The sequence below is a fragment of the Phyllobates terribilis genome, unplaced genomic scaffold, assembly GCF_046119375.1.
Source record: "Phyllobates terribilis strain yellow unplaced genomic scaffold, ASM4611937v1 Scaffold_7__3_contigs__length_470593459, whole genome shotgun sequence".
NCBI classification, from domain to species: Eukaryota; Metazoa; Chordata; class Amphibia; order Anura; family Dendrobatidae; genus Phyllobates; species Phyllobates terribilis.
The window spans coordinates 131,371,284-131,394,073 of NW_027362767.1; the positions used below are offsets into that span (position 1 = coordinate 131,371,284).

Genomic DNA, 22,790 nt, shown 5'->3' on the forward strand with positions numbered 1-22,790 from the left:
ATCATTGTATTTTCCAGTCAAATAACTATTAGAGTACAATTGAAAGGTTTTTGTACAAACTGCCTATTAAAATATATATGCCTATAAAAATATTATTTGCATAATAATTTGGAACACAGTGTATATATATATATACCACCATATATACCGCCCACCACTGTTGTCTTCCGTGTCGCCCAGGTCTTTTTGCATTGATGAGTTCACCAGTCCTTTCTTTCTTTCTTTCTCAGGATGTACCAAACTGTAGATTTTGCCACTTCTAATATTGTAGCAATTTCTCGGATGGGTTTTTTCTATTTTTGCAGCTTAAGGATGGCTTGTTTCACCTGCATGGAGAGCTCCCTTGACCGCATGTTTACTTCACAGCAAAAACTCCAAGCCTTTTATCTGCTTAATTGAAAATGACATAACGAAAGGATTGCCCACCCCTGTCCATGAAATAGCCTTGGAGTCAATTGTCCAATTACTTTTGGTCCCTTTAAAAACAGGGTGGCACATGTTAAGGAGCTGAAACTCCTAAACCCTTCATCCAATTTTAATGTGGATACCCTCAAATGAAAGCTGAAAGTCTGAACTTCAACTGCATCTGAATTGTTTTGTTTAAAATTCATTGTAGTAATGTCTAGAACCAAAATGAGAAAAATGTTGTCTCTGTCCAAATATGTATGGACCTACTGTATATATATATATATATATACAGTACAGACCAAAAGTTTGGACACACCTTCTCATTTAAAGATTTTTCTGTAATTTCCTGACTATGAAAATTGTACATTCACACTGAAGGCATCAAAACTATGAATTAACACATGTGGAATTATATACTTAACAAAAAAGTGTGAAACAACTGAAAATATGTCTTATATTCTAGGTTCTTCAAAGTAGCCACCTTTTGCTTTGATGACTGCTTTGCACACTCTTGGCATTCTCTTGATGAGCTTAAAGAGGTAGTCACCGGAAATGGTCTTCCAACAATCTTGAAGGAGTTCCCAGAGATGCTTAGCACTTGTTGGCCCTTTTGCCTTCACTCTACGGTCCAGCTCACCCCAAACCATCTCGATTGGGTTCAGGTCTGGTGACTGTGGAGGCCAGGTCATCTGACGTAGCACCCCATCACTCTCCTTCTTGGTCAAATAGCACTTACACAGCCTGGAGGTGTGTTTGGGGTCATTATGTAAAGAGAGGAGAGAACAAGGCGCAATGGGTGACTCAGTATTGCAATTGTTAGAGGGGTGTGGGGATGGCTACTAACCTTATGAAGTTGTGCACCTCTGCACAACCCCAGTGTAAAGCTCCACAAGCTCCGCTCTGTTGGTGGCTGTCATCTATTTCCAGCGGCGTTCACAGATCCTGATCTCTCGGTGGTGGATCACGTGGTCAGGTTAGTAGCATGTAACGCCGAGATAGACGCCCAGCTTCACCAACACCCCCGGCAGCGTTCCGGAGGGGTTAGGGCAGCGCAGCTTGGAAAACCAGGGTAGTGATTCTAATTAAATTGCTCCCACAGGTGAAAGAACAATAGATTAAAGGCAGCTCTACCGCACCCCAACAGGGGGAAAGGGACAATCAGTGAATATGAATAGCGGTACCAGAGCGCCAATAACAGGGCAAAAATATTAAAAGGACTGATTTATTAATACACACAACGCGTTTCGGTGGACACAGCCACCTTCGATGAAGGTGGCTGTGTCCACCGAAACGCGTTGTGTGTATTAATAAATCAGACCTTTAATATTTTTGCCCTGTTATTGGCGCTCTGGTACCGCTATTCATATTCACTGATTGTTTGGGGTCATTGTCCTGTTGAAAAATAAATGATGGTCCAACTAAACGCAAACCGGATGGAATAGCATGCCGCTGCAAGACGCTGTGATAGCCATGCTGGTTCAGTATGCCTTCAATTTTGAATAAATCCCCAACAGTGTCACCAGCAAAGCCCCCCCACACCATCACACCTCCTCCTCCATGCTTCACGGTGGGAACCAGGCATGTAGAGTCCATCCGTTCACCTTTTCTGCGTCGCACAAAGACACGGTGGTTGGAACCAAAGATCTCAAATTTGGACTCATCAGACCAAAGCACAGATTTCCACTGGTCTAATGTATATACTGTATATATATATATATATATATATATATATATATATATATATATGCAGACACATATATACTGTATATATGTGTGTATATATATATATATATATATGTGTGTATATATACACTCCTCAAAAAAATAAAGGGAACACTCAAATAACACATCCTAGATCTGAATGAATGAAATATTCTCATTGAATACTTTGTTCTGTACGAAGTTGAATGTGCTGACAACAAAATCACACAAAAATCATCAATGGAAATCAAATTTATTAACCAATGGAAGCCTGGATTTGGAGTCACCCCCAAAATTAAATTGGAAAAACACACTACAGGCTGATCCAACTTTGATGTAATGTCCTTAAAACAAGTCAAAATGAGGCTCAGTATTGTGTGTGGCCTCCACGTGCCTGTATGACCTCCCTACAATGCCTGGGCATGCTCCTGATGAGGTTGTGGACGGTCTCCTGTGGGATCTCCTCCCAGACCTGGACTAAAGCATCCGCCAACTCCTGGACAGTCTGTGGTGCAACGTGACGTTGGTGGATGGAGCGAGACATGATGTCCCAGATGTGCTCAATCAGATTCAGGTCTGGGGAACGGGCGGGCCAGTCCATAGCTTCAATGCCTTCATCTTGCAGGAACTGCTGACACACTCCAGCCACATGAGGTCTGGCATTGTCCTGCATTAGGAGGAACCCAGGGCCAACCGCACCAGCATATGGTCTCACAAGGGGTCTGAAGATCTCATCTCGGTACCTAATGGCAGTCAGGCTACCTCTGGCGAGCACATGGAGGGCTGTGCGGCCCTCCAAAGAAATGCCGCCCCACACCATTACTGAACCACTGCGAAACCGGTCATGCTGAAGGATGTTGCAGGCAGCAGATCGCTCTCCACGGCGTCTCCAGACTCTGTCACGTCTGTCACATGTACTCAGTCTGAACCTGCTTTCATCTGTGAACAGCACAGAGCGCCAGTGGTGACTTTGCCAATCCTGGTGTTCTGTGACAAATGCCAAGCGTCCTGCACGGTGTTGGGCTGTGAGCACAACCCCCATCTGTGGACGTCAGGCCCTCACACCACCCTCATGGAGTCGGTTTCTAACCGTTTGTGCAGACACATGCACATTTGTGGCCTGCTGGAGGTCATTTTGCAGGGCTCTGGCAGTGCTCCTCCTTGCACAAAGGCGGAGGTAGCGGTCCTGCTGCTGGGTTGTTGCCCTTCTACAGCCCCCTCCACGTCTCCTGGTGTACTGGCCTGTCTCCTGGTAGAGCCTCCAGCCTCTAGACACTATGCTAACAGACACAGCAAACCTTCTTGCCACAGCTAGCATTACTGTGCTATCCTGGATGAGCTGCACTACCTGAGCAACTTCTGTGGGTTGTAGAGTCCATCTCATGCTACCACCAGTGTGAAAGCACAACCAGCATTCAAAAGTGACCAAAACATCAGCCAGAAAGCATTGGTACTGAGGTGTGGTCTGTGGTCCCCACCTGCAGAACCACTCCTTAATTGAGGGTGTCTTGATAATTGCCAATAATTTCCATCTATTGTCTATTTCATTTGCACAACAGCATGTGAAATTGATTGTCAATCAGTGTTGCTTCCTAAGTGGACAGTTTGATTTCACAGAAGTTTGATTTACTTGGAGTTAGATTCTGTTGTTTAAGTGTTCCATTTATTTTTTTGAGCAGTGTATATGAGGCAGTGGGTGCCATCGCACTACATATGGGGCAGTAGGGCCATCATACAATATAAATATGGGGCAGTGGGGCCACCATACTATGTAAATATGGGGCAGTGGGGCCACCATACTATGTAAATATGGGGCAGTGGGGCCACATACATAGTATTATGGCCCTACTGCCCCATATACAGTGGCGAAAACAGGGGGGAAGAAACCGACCATAAAGTCCCAAGCGTCAAATGCATATATATTTTTATTAATTACAGGTGACAAAAAATGGATAGCAAACAATGTTAATGATAATAAAACATTTAAAAACATCTAAAAACAGGGGAGCATATCCGGGTTATGTATAGAAAAATTCATGTTGGGAACAGCCAATTAATGGATAGAAAATCTAATCAATAGACCACAAATTACATATATACATGTGCATACACGTGACCTTCACATAAGAATCATATAGAAAATAAACCAAATATGAGGTATACAAAGTGCTAGTGCGTGTAATATATCACTTGCTCTCCCAAAAAATGTGCAAAGTTGCAATATATATCTCTCTCACTCTCTCCCAGAATGTGCAAAATTGCAAAATATATATCTCACATTCCTACAATGTGTAAAGTTGTAAAGAATATATATATAGAGAGGGGAGGAGAGGCAATGCGACGACCAAATATCACAAAATAAGTAGTCAGGAAATCATTATGATAGGGTGAGTTCCAAGGCAAAATGTGCACAGGGAATGCTCTTTAATCATTGGACCACATAGTTGGCATGTATCATAAATATAAGATACTTACAATGAATTACAAAAGTTTCCAATACCAGGCTGCGTCCACCCCGACGCCCGTTTCGGCAAGCGCCTTCGTCAGGGAGTGGAGAGATCAGGTAGGCCGGAAGTATAAAAAGAGTCAAATGCCAATCAAAAAGAGTGGGTGTGCTGTGGTGGACCAATCCACAAGGAGGTGGTGTGACGCGATGCGGGCTCCAGTGCAAGGCCGCCCCCACGACAACCACGCCAGGTGACCAGCAGCCCCGAGAACACGTGGGACCCGTGCTCAAAAAATATATATTTTTCCACTGTATTTGACGCTTGGGACTCTATGGTCGGTTTCTTCCCCCCTGTTTTCTCTTCTGCTTTTTCCGACTGTCCCCTTGGTTTACGTTGGTCCGAAATCCTGTTTGGTGAAATATTACTAGTATATACTACTAATATATGAAAACCTTCATATTTTCATAACCGTCAGGAATTTACTTTAGTGGTCATCCTTGTATTGTTTCATTACCCATATACAGTGGGTACGGAAAGTATTCAGACCCCTTTAAATTTTTCACTCTTTTTTTCATTGCAGCCATTTGGTAAATTCTAAATAGTATTTTTTTTCTCTTATTAAAGTGCACTCTGCACCCCATCTTGACCGAAAAAAACTGAAATATAGAAATGCTTGCAAATTTATTAAAAAGAAAAACTGAAATATCACATGGTCATAAGTATTCAGACCCTTTGCTCAGTATTGAGTAGAAGCCCCCTTTTGAGCTAGTACAGCCATGAGTCTTCTTGGGAATGATGCAACAAGGTTTTCACACCTGGATTTGGGGATCCTCTGCCAAACTTCCTTGCAGATCCTCTCCAGTTCCATGAGGTTGGATGTTGAACGTTGGTGGACAGCCATTTTCAGGTCTCTCCAGAGATGCTCAATTGGGTTTACGTCAGGGCCAGTCAAGAATGGTCACAGAGTTGTTCTGAAGCCACTCCTATGTTATTTTAGCTGTGTGCTTAGGGTCATTGTCTTGTTGGAATGTGAACCTTTGGCCAAGTCTGAGGTCCAGAGCACTCTGGAAGAGGTTTTCATCCAGGCTATCTCTTTACTTGGCCACATTCATGTTTCCTTCAATTGCAACCAGTCGTCCTGTCCCTGCAGCTGAAAAGCATCCCCATAACATGATGCTGCCACCACCATGTTTCACTGTTGGGATTGTATTGGGCAGGTGATGAGAAGTGTCTGGTTTTCTCCACACATACCGCTTAGAATTATCACCAAAAAGTTCTATCTTCGTCTCATCAGACCAGAGAATCTTATTTCTCATAGTCTGGGAGACCTTCATGTGTTTTTGAGCAAACTCTATGCGGGCTTTCATATGTCTTGCACTGAGGAGAGGCTTCCGTCGGACCACTCTGCCATAAAGGCCCGACTAGCGGAGGGCTGCAGTGATAGTTGACTTTGTGGAACTTTCTCCCATCTACCTACTGCATCTCTGGAGCTCAGCAACAGTGATCTTTGGGTTCTTCTTTACCTCTCTCACCAAGGCTCTTCTTCCACGATTGCTCAGTTTGGCTGGACGGCCAGGTCTAGGAAGACTTCTGGTGGTCCCAAACTTCTTCCATTTAAGAATTATGGAGGCCACTATGCTATTAGGAACTTTGAGTCATACAGAAATTCTTTTATAACCTTGGCCAGATCTGTGCCTTGCCACAATTCTGTCTCTGAGCTCCTTGGGCAGTTCTTTTGAGCTCATGACTCTCATTTGGTCTGACATGCACTGTGAGCTGTGAGGTCTTATATAGACAGGTGTGTGACTTTCCAAATCAAGTCCTATCAGTTTAATTAAACACAGCTGGACTCCAATGAAGGAGTAGAATCATCTCAAGGAGGATCACAAGGAAATGGACAGCATGTGACTTAAATATGAGTGTCTGAGCAAAGGGTCTGAAGACTTATGACCATGTGACATTTCAGTTTTTCTTTTTTAATAAATTTGCAAAAATTTCTACAATTCTGTTTTTTTTTTCAGTCAAGATGGGGTGCAGAGTGTACTTTAATGAGAAAAAAAATGAACTTTTTGAATTTACCAAATGGCTGTAATGAAAAATGTGAAAAATTTAAAGGGGTCTGAATACTTTCCGTACCCACTCTATATAGTATAATGGCCTCACTGCCCCATATTTATATAGTAATATGGCCCCACTGCCCCATATATATATTATGATGGCCCCACAGCCCCTTATCTGTAGTATGATGGCTTCCACAAGTGGATAATATAAAAGAATAATAAAGATCATAATCACCTAATCCTGATTCCCAGCTCCGCAGCCTCCGTCTCCTCTTCTATGGTGGGTCTGCAGAGTGGCGCGATGCAATGACATCATCGCGCCGCCTGCATGAGTACGCTGACGTCTCATGATGTCTGAAGCCTATAGCCGCTGCGGCTTACGAAACAGACAGTGACATGGCAGGAATCTCGTGTCTCACTGCTCTATCATGGAATTGAACTGTATTGGCATCAAGTTTACACTGACATAGTTCAATGTGGCAGTCGCAGGAGATCCGAGGCTCTGGGCCGGAGCCCCTGATCTTTGATGCTAGTGACACACCTGGTCCCGGGGTAATATCAGAGGCGTAACAAGAGTCCGATGGGCCCCAGTGTAAATTGTTGACCTGCCCCCTTCCCGCATGTTGGTCAGATGTATGAGCTTTTGTAGCATTCTAAATCCTATGAAGACATATGTGTTCAACCCCCTCATTATGTACTAATGTCCCCCATCCTGGTATACATGTCCCCCGATCTGCCTCTGCAGAAAACATTCTAATAATAATAATCTTTATTTTTATATAGCGCTAACATATTCCACAGCACTTTACATACATTATCGTCGCTGTCCCTGTTGGGGCTCACAATCTAGATTCAGTATGTTTTTGGAGTGTGGGAGGAAACCGGAGAACCCGGATGAAACCCACGCAACCACAGGGTGAACATACAAACTCCTTGCAGATGTTGTCCTTGGTGGGATTTGAACCCAGGATCCCAGCACTGCAAAGCAACAGTGCTAATCACTGTGCCACCATGCCGCCCTCTACTCACCTTTCTCCAATCCAACAACATGCAGAGTCTTCTTTTGTCCTGGCAAAGAGGCCAGCTGCTGAGATCAGCGTGCCTGTTATGGCAACGTATGACGTTACTGCCATGGGATGCCAATGCATCAGCTGCTGGCCTCTAATTGGCCAGCGGCATGTATTGCAGTGTAGGGACCCTGTGCGCCACAACACACTCCAGCTTAAGCAGGCGCTGGAATGAGTGAGCCCTCCTCCAGTATGGGCCCAGTTTCAGTTGCACCCTCTGCGACCCCGATCATTATGCCCGTGGGTAATGCAGAGGACATGTGACAGCTCTATCACCATTGCAGATGTGGTATGAGGTGTAGTGATTGGTGCTGCACTGCCACAGATACAAGCACAGGATCACTGCTCAGTCAGCTCCAATGCTGGAATAATAGAGGTCCGTGCTGAGGCAGATTACTAACACCAATGTGTGTGTAGTGGGTGGGCAGAGGGCAGGGGCGGGGCTAACTCTGGATGTGAGCTTATAAATAAAAGCAAAGGGAGTTGCTTAGTCTGGAGAGCAGGAATAAAAGGTAGTAAACAAAAACAACATTTATTGCACAATTAGCTTGAAAAAAAAGTGGATTTTGGGGGCTGGACAACCGTGATATTGCTGCTAGGTTGTGGTAATGTTGCCACCCGGTGGTGATGATGTTGCCGCCCGGTGGTGATGATGTTGCCCCCAGGTGGTGATGATGTTACCGCCAGGTGGTGGTGATTTTGCCACCAGGTGGTGATGATGTTGCCGCCAGCAGGTGAAGATGTTGCCGCCAGGTGGTGGTGATGTTGCCTCCCGGTGGTGTTGAAGTTGGTGCCAGGAGGTGATGATGTTGCCACCAGGTGGTGGTAATGTTGCCCCCAGGTGGTGGTGATGTTGCCGCCAGGTGGTGATGATGTTGGTGCCAGGTGGTGATGATGTTGCCGCCAGGTGGTGGTGATGTTGCCACCAGGTGGTGATGATGTTGCCTCCAGGTATTGATGATGCTGCCGCCAGGTGGTGGTGATGTTGCCGCCTGGTGTTGATGATGTTGCCACCAGGTATTGATGATGTTGCCGCCAGGTATTGATGATGTTGCCGACAGGTGTTGATGATGTTGCCGCCAGGTGTTGATGATGTTGCCACCAGGTGTTGATGATGTTGCCGCCAGGTGTTGATGATGTTGCTCCCATGTGTTGATGATGTTGCTGCCAGGTGTTGATGATGTTGCCGCCAGATGGTGTTATGATGTTGCCACCAGATGGTGTTATGATGTTGCCGCCACATGGTGTTATGATGTTGCCGCCAGATGGTGTTATGATGTTGCCTCCAGATGGTGTAAGGATGTTGCCTCCAGATGGTGTTGTGATGTTGCCTCTAGATGATGTTATGATGTTGCCTCCAGATGGTGTTATGATGTTCCTGCCAGATGTTGATATTGTTGCCAGATGGATGTTGTTGGCAGAAAAAAGTATATTTTTCCTATATAGAGTGGAGATATAACAAATTATGTTAAAGCACATTCCAGTCACAAGATATTGATGAGCTATCCTCAAGACCTATCCCCAAAGATCAGCTGTTATAAGCTGTTCTAGGACCTGATCTGCATTGTCTGGTGAAGACCACTATGTATTGACCAGCACTACATATTGGAACTCTATTCAATGTGTTTATATTCAGCTAGTGCTGATCAGCTGACCAGTGGGGGTACCAGGTGTTGGACCCCCACTAATCTGATATTGATGACCTATACTAAACATAGGTAATCCATAACTTGTAACTTGACAGGAAAACCACTTTAAAGGGGTTATCCACTACTATTAATAATATGCCAATCTATTTTTATGAAGAATAGAAGTTTCTTTGTAAATACCTTACGTTGCCGTTACTGCCTATGAGCGGCGATATCCTTGGCCGCCCACAGGCATCACGTGACCCCCGGCTGCAGCCGGCTCTGACATCTGCTGATGTTACATCATGCTTCCGGATGCAGCGGGGGTCCATCTTCTGCGTTCCACGGTGGAGGTTATCCCAGCGCGTCACACCCAGCATCCACTGCGCGCTCTCCCTCTCCCCATTCATTGGGAAAGTGCACGGTGGATGCTGGGTGTGATATGCAGGGTAACCCCGCACGTCACACCCAGCATCCACCGCGGGCACCGCATCACTGATGTCACACCTCACTTGACGTGACATCAGCGCGGGGTCACGTGATGCCTCTGAGCGGCCAGCTGTAGCGGCAACATAAGGTAATTACAAAGAAGCTTCTTTTCACCATAAAAATAGATTGGCACGTTATTAAAAGTACTGGACAACCCCTTTAAGTAACAGACAAGTTATATTTTTGTTTCTTAACATATAACCATCCTGGTTAATAATGAATACATTTTTTGTTACATAATTTGCTAGAACTACAAGGATAGAATTTAATGCTGAAACCATTCCAGTATGGTTAATGGAGAACAATTTTGCAGGAAAAAATTAAGTAAATGCCTTTAAAATTATGTGGTCATTGGCAACTGCACACATTGTAAAACTATTCACTGTATGTTTTAATAATCGTTCACTTAAGGGCACTCCCAAAATCATAAGTATGTACAAAATTAAGACCATATTTATTTGTGTATGCCAATGCAACTCATATTTAAATCTCCCCCCTTTTAGTAAATCCCCCTCTCATGTTTCCATCCCATGGATCCAATGCTGTCAGTCGAGCATGCACCCTGTTGTCTCTTTATTTCTCCATAGGCTGTTTGACCGAGTATGAACGGTGAGCTGGACTGAAGCACCAAGGAGAAGCCGTGTGCTGCTGGGAAATTAAACGTTGGAAGAATAGGACAGTCCTCTCAGCTCTGTTAAGCTGGATACACGGAGGGGCTGAAGGAGAATAAAAAAACGCAAAAACATGCAAAAAAAGAAATCTCCTATTGGGCTGATCTGTATATTAACAATAACTATACAGATTTGGAGCTTTGTGTAAACATTGCAATTGGGGGAATGATGTGTTAAATGCAGACAAAGAACAGCTGACGTAGAAAACTGTTTCAGATCCACATTGATCACCATGAATTATAAATTTAGTTAGTAATAAGTTAGTAAAAATTTTGCATACTGGAAATTTCAATCTTAAAGCTGGAGGCATCATATTGCAGAGTGACGGTGAGACCTGGGGGTGGACATATTACAGAATGACGGTGACACCTGTGGGTGGACATATTACAGGATGACGGTGAGACCTGGGGGTGGACATATTACAGAATGATGGGGAGACCTGGGGATGGACATATTACAGAATGATGGTGAGACCTGGGGGTGGACATATTACAGAATGATGGTGAGACCTGGGGGTGGACATATTACAGAATGAGGGTGAGACCTGGGGGTGGACATATTACAGAATGATGGTAAACCTGGGGGTGGACATATTACAGAATGATGGTAAGACCTGGGTTTGGACATATTACAGAATGATGGTAAGACCTAGGTTTGGACATATTACAGAATGATGGTAAGACCTGGGAGTGGACATATTACAGAATGAGGGTAAGACATGGGTTTGGACATATTACAGAATGACAGTGAGACCTGGGGGTGACATGTACTGAAAGGATCTTGTATACTCACTGTTTTAATATTTTCTGAAGCAACAGAGATGGGAGAAGAAGGAACGAAGCCTAAAAAATAGACTGAAACAAGGTAACATGAGTGTTAAGAAAACCATCCTCCATTCCCAGAGATCCTATGATATTGAGTGCACTCGCTTACTCTACATCCTCCATTCCCAGAGATCCCGTGATATTGAGTGTACTCGCTTACTCTACATCCTCCATTCCCAGAAATCCCATGATATTGAGTGCACTCGCTTACTCTGCATCCTCCATTCCCAGAGATCCCATGATATTGAGTGCACTCGCTTACTCTGCAACCTCCATTCCCAGAGATCCTATGATACTGAGTGCACTCTCTTACTCTACATCCTCCATTCCCAGAGATCCCATGATACTGAGTGCACTCCCTTATGAATGAATGGAAGTGCCCGGTACTGCAGCTCGCACCATTCAAGGGAATAAAACCGCCATCCATTAACTCTTTACCGACATCCACTATACATGTACGCCGCAAGTTGGTAGCGGGTGTATGGAGCTGGCTCATCGGGTGAGCCTGCCCTGTACCCAACAAATAATGGCTGTGACAGAAAACCATAACCTATCTTTAACAGCCAAGACTGTTAACCAATTAAAAGAATTGTCCACTACTTTCACATTGATGCCTTATCCGTAGGATAGGGCATCAAGGTATGATCGCCCGGGGTCCTGCATGCGGCACCCCCGCTGATTAGCTGTTATTGGTGCTGGCGGTGGCAGCCACCGGCCGGAAGTCCTTACCTGTGGTGCTTGGCCGTCCTTCTGTAGTGGCCGCAGCAGGGTACTACACATCCGCCTCTCATTCAATTGATTAGGAGGCGGATGTGTAGTAACAAGCGCCGGCCACTACAACTTGACGTTCAAGAACCACAGGTAAGGACTTCCGGTGGCCGTATGGATAGGGCATCAATATGAAAGTAGTGGACAACTCCTTTAAACGTCGTGGTCAAACTTTGACAGTGGCATTAACATCGCGTCTGCATTGGGAGACGCATCATTATATGCGCCCAATTAAAGTGATAGCCGGACACCGATGGTGATCTCCATGCCTGTCATCACGGAGAAACCCAGCCAGCCCAGGTTTAGAGAGCAGAAAAGAGGAAAAACATATTCCCTATTAAATAAAACTTCTTTGTGGTGTAAAGATGTGGAGGGGTTAATATAACTAACTTTACTTCACAAAGGTGGAATAAGGAGGTAATGGATCTATTATTAGTGATGCTCTGTAGCATGTGTATTATACTCAGAGCTTTACAGGACCCACATTATGTACACTCTCTGCTGTGCACACAGATACATAGCATTGCTGCATGCAAGGCATATGCTCACTCAGCTCTGCAGTATATGCACATGCACAGCTCTGCTGCACACTGCTCTCCTACATACACACACTGCTTTCCTACATACACACACACTGCTTTCCTACATACACACGCACAGATCAGGTCTGAAACATCAACACGCAGCTCTGCTACATCACCAGACACACATCTACTGCACACTGTGTATAAGCTAGCAATATGTGACGTTCCTTCTATGCACATAAGTAACCTGAAAGGTGGTTCATCTGGTCAGGCCCTGCAGCATCTGTGCAGCATTACTGATGGTCCTGGTACCTTCCTTTCCTGCCCTGCACAGATCAGACTGCTCAGTGTTGGGCTGGAGGAGAAAGAGCTGTGCCGCTACATAGAACTCTCAGTATCGGGGAATGATGCTATGTCCGCGCTCTCCGGCTTCTGGACTACAAGACGCACACACTTTTTTAAAAAATTTTTTAAAACAGTGCATCTTATAGACCAGAAAAGACAGCATACGTCTTATATGAATTATAAACAATGACCTATCATGTGGCTTTAGAAAAGTATACTAGTTTGTAAAACATAAAAATAAGTTGTTTTGACAGTGTAATTGCGTAGTCAGGTATAAAAAGGAATCACCTCTTTCATTATGTCATCTAGAAGGTTCTCTCAGTAATCTCTGCTCTTACCTGCTCTTGGTGGTCTTCTGTGCTTTGATTTTGATGGCCTTCTTTCTACAGTAGAGGAAACATATATCATCTCATGGAAATGTACAGTAACAGGGGTGTGACAATACAGCTTAAAATCTTTATCAGCCAGATGTTTAGATTTGTTAATCCAAGACAAATACACTATTATGTTTTCGTTGACTTCTATTGGTCTGTGGAACAATGATTGTTTGCTAATTGTGTTAATTAACCTTTATGGACCCTGTGGCTTATTGACTCACAAGACAGGAGGACAAACTAAGCAAATTCATTAAATGCTCAAACAACAAGACCTGATGCTGCCCTCCCTAATCCCTTACCTGTGAATGTGTACTTGCAAGGATAACTGTGACTATTTTAAGGGGCATGTGCTTTTGTAGCAGTCAGACTTGGGACAGAGATTGAAAGAGGCTTTAAACACAGAGAATCAAGGAGAAGCAAAGGACACACAGACTCTCTGAGACCATCAGCTTGGAAGCATGGATTTAACCAAAGAGACACAGATTTGGATTCTTCATGATTCTAGTCTAAGGGTATATAGCTCTGACTGGAAAGATACGGATTGGCTCCATTGACCACTGCTGAACCCTCAGAGACGTCTTGTAGAATCCAGGTTGGGACAAACAGGTCACCCGGCCCCAGACCTCACTGCTCTTGGCTAGTTTCCCAAGCTTGTCGTTACTTCCTCCCTTTGGGGGCCTGCCAAAAGCAGGGTGTCAGTGGTGGGGTAGTTGGCCCTGGAAGCCCCAAAATCGTAATTGTTCTATCCCAGATGGGCCAGCAGAAAGGTGAGGACTCTGTAATTTGCACCATCTTGGGTACTTGCTGGGACTGTTCTACCAGTTTATTGTCCACTTTGTGGTTCAATAAAGTATTGCCACATTGTTTTACGCGCAACCTGTGTTGTCTGAGTAGTGTTACGCCCACGGAAGACCCTGTGTCTTCACAAGGGGGATTTGGATTTGTAAATGGTTTGTTTTTTAGGAGCGCGACAGGCAGTGGAAATTCCCCACATTCTCACTCCAACCCAAATACTTTCTTATCCCCCCTTCACACGTCCTGATATTTCCGGTACTGGAAAATCCAGTACTGGAGATATCCGTGTCCGTGTGTTACACATACGTGTGGCATCTGTGTGCCGCATCAGTATGACACGTACCATCACCTGGGAAAAAGCGGTACAGTTCGCGCTGTTCTCAGGTGCCAGGTGCTGAAGGCAGCTCACATCATTGCTGCCTGGTCTCCCTGAGATGGGATTGAGGGATGAGAGTAAGTGATGTTGCAGCTACGTTCCATTTCTCATATATGACCACATCTATAGCTTCTATTAACAGTGAATATCTGCACTTACAGAACTGCCTTCCTCTCGTTCATTATCTCCTGTATCATCTGTTCTGGGGTCTCCTCCCTATAGGACATGAAACAGAGATCATACTATGTGTTAGACGAGAGCAATAAATAGCCGGGTCACTACAAATACTGTCCTCCACCAGCGGGTCAGAGAAAACACAACCTTGTATAATTTATCTGGCGGGTCAGATAGTATTATATGTCCAGAAATAACATACGTGCTCGATGGTTTCAAGGGTCGGACTCCAGAGAGGTTTTGGAAATCTATGTGGCCTGAAAATTGGTGGAGTGGTCAGGATTTTGTGGATCCATTTGCTGGAGAAGAAGAGAAAATTAGTGACAAAGATTTCACAACAGCGAATGTATCACAGCGATCTCAGACCCACAATGATCCGACAAAGGTGACATATCGGTGTGATCGCACCACTCAGGGTGTACTATGACTTCAGGGGGCGCCACTATCTAAAAGCAGCTTGCTCTCCCTGTAGCTTCTTTATCAGCTCAGTATGATGAAGGGTTAAGTAATGTGTTTTTTACTGGACCCTTTCATTTTTAATACAGTCTAAGGCCCAAATTTATCAAAGTAATTTAACCAGAATCCTGGCACAAACTGCTTCGAAAAGTTGCAAATGTTTGGAGTTTTGATGTATCCCTTATCATATAGGTGTATTAAGATATATAGAGAGATTCTAAAATTGACATTGTTGTGGTGATTTTTCAAGGCACTAGAGGTTTTTGTAGCCTTTTTCAATCATGCTGTTTGTGGTTTCAATGTGGATGATTTTTGGTTCCCTTCTTATGAGTGTTTTTTTAAATTTAATTCTCAATAAAATTTGAATTTTTAAACTGACTGGTTCCTCTTCTGGTCTTCTGAGTTGCAGATCATTACTCACGATATGTTGATATGGTTGAGCTATTCTTTGGACATTAGTGTTTAATGTACTTATAATTATATCTCGTGTCTTTCTAAAGGAGCCATAATAAAATGCTGGCTCATGTTGTATTTCTCCTGGTGCCCATATTACAGGGTCCGATAAATACAATTCATCTGAATCATGTATCCTATAAACCTCCTAGACTGAGACATGATGTTCACACCCTGAATGACAGCTGTCAGTGTAGACAGGTATATAGTGTGTGCAGACGGGTTTTATATCATCTCTACCTGAGATAAAAGCACTTACAAAGTATCCTCTAAAATGTCCAGTTCTTCTTTCTTCTCTTCTAATCTGTTTTGTAACAGTTGTTTGATTTCATTCCTATTGTACATGGAACATATATCATTATCTTATATGTAAATGTAGAAATATCAGCTATATGAAGAGCATTATGAACAAATTCCGCCCCTTCGCCTCCATCCAAAATACTTTGCCAACATTTTTCATCTACATCACAGAAATGATACAAATTTTGTCTATGTGGAGCTACCACTAGAGGGCGCTCACTGTATATGGAGAGAAGAAACCTAAAAGGCTGGTGGTATAAATAGACCTCATGGTCCATCTGCCCGAATTATTAGATTTTCATATACGTCTATCCCAGACTTATTTAATAATATATTGACTGGGAAATTTTCCATTTTTGAGCCTTGATGTTTGACTCCCCGTCTTCCAGGAACCATGTCCTTATATTTTTTGGTCTCCATAGTCATTTGAGGACTTGATTTTTTGCGGATCAAGTTGTAGTTTTGAATTACATCAATCACTTTACCATACAATGTACTGAAAACGGGAAAAAAATTCCAAAAGTGGAAAATTGTGAAGAAAACACAATTTATTACAGCATTCATTATTTGGTAAAATGACCTGGCGGTATTATTCTGTAGGGCGGTATTATTCTGTAGGGCGGTATTGTTCTTTAGGGTCGGTATTATTCTTTAGGGCTGTATTATTCTTAGGGCGTTATTACTCTGTAGGGCGGTATTGTTCTTTAGCGGCGGTATTATTCTTTAGGGCTGTATTATTCTTAGGGCGTTATTACTCTGTAGGGCGGTATTATTCTTTAGGGGCGGTATTATTCTTTAGGGCTGTATTATTCTTTAGGGCGGTATTATTCTTTAGGGGCGGTATTATTCTTTAGGGCGGTATTATTCTGTAGGGCGGTATTATTCTGTAGGGCGGTATTGTTCTTTAGGGCGGTATTATTCTGTAGGGCAGTATTATTCTGTAGGGCGGTATTGTTCTTTAGGGTCGGTATTATTCTTTAGGGCTGTATTATTCTTAGGGCGTTATTACTCTGTAGGGCGGTATTATTCTTTAGGGGCGGTATTATTCTTTAAGGCTGTATTATTCTTTAGGGGCGGTATTATTCTTTAGGGCGGTATTACTCTTTAGGGCAGTATTATTCTGTAGGGCGGTATTATTCTTTAGGGCGGTATTATTCTTTAGGGCGGTATTACTCTTTAGGGCGGTATTATTCTTTAGTGTGGAATTATTATTTAGGGTGGTATTCTTTAGGGTGGTATTACTCTGTAGGGTGGTATTACTCTTTAGGGCGGTATTACTCTTTAGGGCGGTATTACTCTGTAGTGCGGTATTACTCTTTAGGGTGGTATTACTATGTAGGACAGTATTACTCTTTAGGGCAGTATTATTCTTTAAGGCGGTATTATTCTTTAGGGCAGTATTACTCTTTAGGGCAGTGTTACTCTTTAGGGCGGTATTTTTTTGTAGGGCAGTATTACTCTGTAGGGCGGCATTACTCTTTAGGGCAGTATTACTCTTTAGAGCGGTATTACTCTTTAGGCGGTATTATTCTTTAGGGGCAGTATTACTCTGTAGGGCAGTATTACTCTTTAGAGTGGTATTACTCTTTGGGCGGTATTATTCTTTAGGGGCTGTATTACTCTGTAGGGCAGTATTACTCTTTAGAGTGGTATTACTCTTTAGGGTGGTATTATTCTTTAGGGTGGTATTATTCTTTAGGGGCGGTATTATTCTTTAGGGTGGTATTATTCTTTAGGGGCGGTATTACGCTTTAGGGCAGTATTACTCTTTAGAGCGGTATTACTCTTTAGAGCGGTATTACTCTTTAGGGCTGTATTATTCTTTAGGGTGGTTAGAATACGGTGACACTAAACTTATAAGGGTTTATAAGGGTATTTTAGGATTTAGTGGTTAATAATAATGTAAATCTTTGTAAGTAATGAATGGGTTTTGTGACCCCGTTTTCTGAGCCCTGTAACTGTAGACCGGAGCTTTCTTTTTCATTGATACCATTTTGGCGCAGATACGACGTTTCAGTTTATTCTTACTGCATTTTTTATGGGTCGTACAGCAACCGAAAAACGATATTCTCGTGTCTCGACTGTTTTCCTTTCGGAGTTTTACGACTGGTTAAAATAATTTTGTATCTTGATAGATTGGACTTTTCCTGATGCAATGATATCAATTTTTGAAATATGAAAAAGTGGATAATTGAAACTTTTTATTTTTTTATACATATATATTTTAAAAAAGACTCTTGGAAAATGGTGACAAGGGGAATTTTATTTTTTTTTTCAAAATTTGTGTTTTTTTTTTCACCACTTGAATAAAAAAGAAACTTTGCCTGTTTTGGTATCTTCATAATCATAATGACCTGGAGAATCATACACTAAGTAAAAAAAAAACTTTTAAATTAATTGTGGAATTACAATTTTGAAGAATTGCAGCTTCCTGCAGCAGCGACCCTGCTCCACCGCAGCGCCCTCCCCCCCGTTAAGCTACCATAAAAAGCGGACTATAAGATACATCATTATTTTATTTAAAAAAATGTTTCCCTATTTTCCGCCCCAAAATTTGGGATGCGTCTTATGGTCCAGTGCGACTTATAATCTGTAAAATACGGTATGTGTATGTAAAAGGGTGAGAATGTAACCGGGGGCAGGGGGCTTAGATTTAAAGCGCCACTCCAGTTATGGGGGGGGGGGGAAACGCTGGAGTGGTGCTTTAATACAGAGAATCACACATTGGAGAGATGGAAACATCTATATCATGGTGTCATCTAGAAGGTTTATTTCTATTAGATCGGTAATTCTCTGCACTTACATAGTCACAATGCTATTCTTTATCGATTTTGCACGCGTCACAAGTTCTGTTATCTCAGTGGTGTCCATACTATGGTACAAAGAAAACACATCAACTTGTGATAAATGTTCCAAAAACTCAATAGTAAAAACAAATATAAGAAGCTTTATCATCTATTTTATCAGAGGAATCTGTTTCTGTCTCCACTTATCAGCCATTTCTACTCCCCCCGCCTCCTGAACTCGCTGTCCACTCTGAAGAAAAAAAACACAGGTTACATCTATCTTGGTGAAAGCAGGACGGATGGTTAGCTCAGTGCGGTGTCTGATTACACCGCCTATTACAGTCTGTAGAGGAGGAGGTGTGAAGGGCAGAGGGAGAAAACAGGAAGAGAGACACAGAAACATAACGCTGCAGCCAGAAAGAAGCTTAAATTATCCAAGAGCTGGATGCACAGCTAGACTGCTGAGTACAGAGATGGATGCACAGCTAGACTGCTGAGTACAGAGATGGATGCACAGCTAGACTGCTGAGTACAGAGATGGATGCACAGCTAGACTGCTGAGTACTGCTGTATAATGTCCTCTGTGCTGCTGCTACTTCTAATCATGTGTTAAGCAGGGAAGAAAGATCAGTAATCCCTCTGTATCTGTGTACTGTGCATAAGAGACATGATAACAGTGAGTCTCTGCCCTCTAGATCAGAGACAACTGAAGATGAGAGAGGAGAAGACTGGTAAAAATACACCTGTCTGACACTGACCGGATTATTTTGCCATATCCTAGAGATAATCCATCACTTTCTGAATTGGAAAACCATTTAAAAAAAAATGATCTTAGATTTTTCCAGAAATGCACAATGGCGGCACTAGGCAGGAAATCATGCGGATATATGTGCACTAGACCGGAATCGTCCCGCCCTTGGTGCACTTGTATCCTCATTTACATATAATATTATATTCACTAATATAATATACGTACATGATTGCTGGACGCAAGCTGAACCATCTCTTTCTTTCTGTTTTTTTGGATCTGTAATAGAAAACAGTTTTAATACATGAGGCCTCGTATCATGGCTCACTCATTATACACTACATTACAATACACACATCTGATTCACATAGTTACATTGGTTGAAAAAAGACCACGGTCCATCAAGTTCTACCTTCCTTCACCAATTGGTCATTTTATCACTAAATTATCTGTACCCCACAATGTCATGTGTACTGACGAGTACCCCGTCATGCCCTTTGGGCTGTGTAATGCACCAGCCGTGTTTCAGGAGCTCGTTAATGACATCTTCTGGGATCTCCTCTACGTTTCTGTGGTTTTGTATTTGGACGATTTCCTGATATTCCCACCTGACCTTCCGTCCCACAGGCAGCACATCCGTCAAGTTTTGCAGCGCCTCCGGGAGAACAACTTATTTGCCAAATTGTCCAAATGTGCTTTTGAAAAACCCTCCTTGTTGTTCCTCGGCTACATCGTTTCCAATCTAGGTCTTGAAATGGATCCAGGGAAGGTCTTTTCGGTTCTACCCTGGCCTTACCCTCAAGGTCTGCGTGTCATCCAGCAGTTCATGGGTTTCGCCAACTTCTACAGGCAATTTATTTCTCCACTTATGGCACCTATCTCCGCCTTAACCAAGATGGGGACCAATACCAGAGACTGGTCGGAGTCGGCAGAGTTGGGCTTCCAGCATTTGATAGAGGCCTTCACGAGTGCTTTGGTGCTGCATTATCACGATCCAAGCAAGCAGTTTGTCTTGGAAGTAGATGCCACATCTGTCGGTGACATGGCAGTGCTTCTGCAAAATACATATTCGGGGAAGTCTGTCTCTCCAAACTGTTTTCTCCGGCGGAGAGAAACTATATTATTTGGGATTACGAACTTCTGGCTATCAAGATGGAGCTTGAGGAGTGGAGACGTCTATTGGAGGGCGCCAGCTATCTGGTGATAATTTACACAGATCATATAAATCTGACCTTCCTGCAGTCTCTCCAGTCAAAAAATCAATGTACAGAGAGCGGACTCCGCTCCTGCCTCACAGCCGACATTTTTTTGAAGCCTAGTGCCCGCAGCCTCGCACCGCCGGGACACCACCTCCTCCCAGCCCAAAGCCCGCAACATCACCCCACTCCTGCCACCGCCGGCCTCCTGTGACCCAGCTCCACCCCCCCACCCCCTTGCTAAGCTACATTCGGACTATAAGATGCGCTCCCATTTTCCTCCCAAATTTGGGGAGATAAAAGTGCTTCTCATAGTAGATACGATATATCATTATGTAATCTATAATGTTTGGTTTAATTAGCTCAATAAATCTCAGCACTTACAGAGTCAGTTCTATTTTTTCCATGTCGATGGTCTCCTCTTCAGTTTTATTTTTTAAGAACTTTATGTACTTCTCCCTATTGTACATAGAAAATATATCTCATAGTGAAATCTAGAAACGCTAGGAATTATTAAGATGTTCAGCAGTATTAGTGACCATGACACATGGGGTAAATTCCCCCCTTCTCCCTCCATTCTGGGCACTTTCTTTGCCAACAGTTTTACATTTACTATATTCCACTGTTAAAGGGAATCTGTCAGCAGTTTTTGCCATTTAATATGGGAGCAGCATGATATAGGGACAGAGACGCTGATTCCATCAAGATGTCACTTATTGGGCTACTTGCTATAGGTTCAATAAAATCAGTGTTTTATCAGCAGGATATTATCATTAGAGGTCTAGTTGTCACTTGCCATGTAATCCTCCTGCTCTGTATAACTCCATTCCCACCACCGATAAGCAGGTTTCTGTCAATGTACAATTTACTGGGGGCGGGTTATACAGAGCTCAGGAGAAGTGCTAGATCTGCAGCAGAGAAAACAGGGATTTTGTTAAAACTGCAGCAAGCAGCCCAGTAAGTGACACATTGCTGGAATCGTTGCTTTAAGATGGGGGAGCAAAAACCTGATGATAGATTCCCTTTAATGCCGGGGTCACACGAGCGTAGATTCTCTCATCCGAGAGAATGGGGCTGATTATGCTAATGACTCTGATTAAACTCTGATCTGAATGTCAGCATAGTGTGATCCGACACTCAGATGAGAAAATAGAAGCATGCTGTGAGGAGAAGATGGAGGACAACATTTCTTCATCTTTTCTATTGTGTGAGTCTGCGGAAATCGGACTGCACTCAGCTGTCATCCGAGTGCAGTCCAGGTACAAAGACAAAAATGAGCAATTGTAAGTACACAGTGCTATATTCTGTGATGATTGCAATATATGAAGAAGATACAAACTTTGACGGGAGGAGTACGTCTTTAAATAATAATTCCTGTACTGTTTGTATCCCATAAAATCTACTATGGCATCTTTGTACTGTAAAATGAGATACATGACTGGTCCCTAATAAATGGCAGCTCTCTGTGTATACAGATATTTGTGTGCAGACAGGTTTACATTGCATCATCTCTACCTGAATAAAATGAATTGTTCGTCAGAGATAAGGAAACATTGATATCATTATGTAATCGGGAAGGTTTGCTTATATTACATCATTACATTTTATCACTTACATATCTGTGATCTCATTCATAACTGTACACTTCTGGATTACCATTTTATCTAATCCAGGGTCCACCCTATAGTACAAGGAAAACATAACAATGAGTATATTAGGTAAGGGTTAAACTAGGACTTCTGCTAACACTAGTAATTGATTTGAACTAGTAAAATAGAAGTCCCAACTGAGTTCACCCCTATCCACAGAATAGGGAATAAGCTGCTGATTGCGGGGGGAGCCATCCTCCGAACCCTCCAGCTCTGAAATGCTCCTGTAGGATGGAGCCGAGGAGGCGCATGGGTACCACACCACTATATAATGAGATGAAAGGCTCGTACCTGTGATTTACACTTGCAGCTGAAAAACAAACAACAGTTCACAATTAGATTTACTCCTGGGGAGTGTTGGCTCCGCTCCCCCATCACCCAAACTATCATCACAATGTTACTATCGGCTTCCTGTTCCCCCATCACACCAACTATAATCACAATGTTACTATCAGCTTCCTGATCCACCATCACCCCAACCATTCATCACAATGTTACTATCAGCTTCCTGATCCACCATCACCCCAACCGAAATCACAATGTTACTA

General features: G+C 43.1%; 1 long non-coding RNA gene across 1 annotated transcript; it reads right to left on the reverse strand.

The window, feature by feature from the left end:
• Nucleotides 1-15,822: 15,822 nt before the first annotated feature.
• Nucleotides 15,823-19,676, reverse strand: LOC141152940 (uncharacterized). Its single transcript, XR_012247203.1, has 3 exons — nucleotides 19,626-19,676; nucleotides 18,667-18,735; nucleotides 15,823-15,897 (listed from the first exon to the last, which is right to left on the reverse strand). It is a non-coding gene; the product is annotated as an uncharacterized lncRNA (long non-coding RNA).
• Between the last annotated feature and the right edge of the window lie 3,114 nt (nucleotides 19,677-22,790).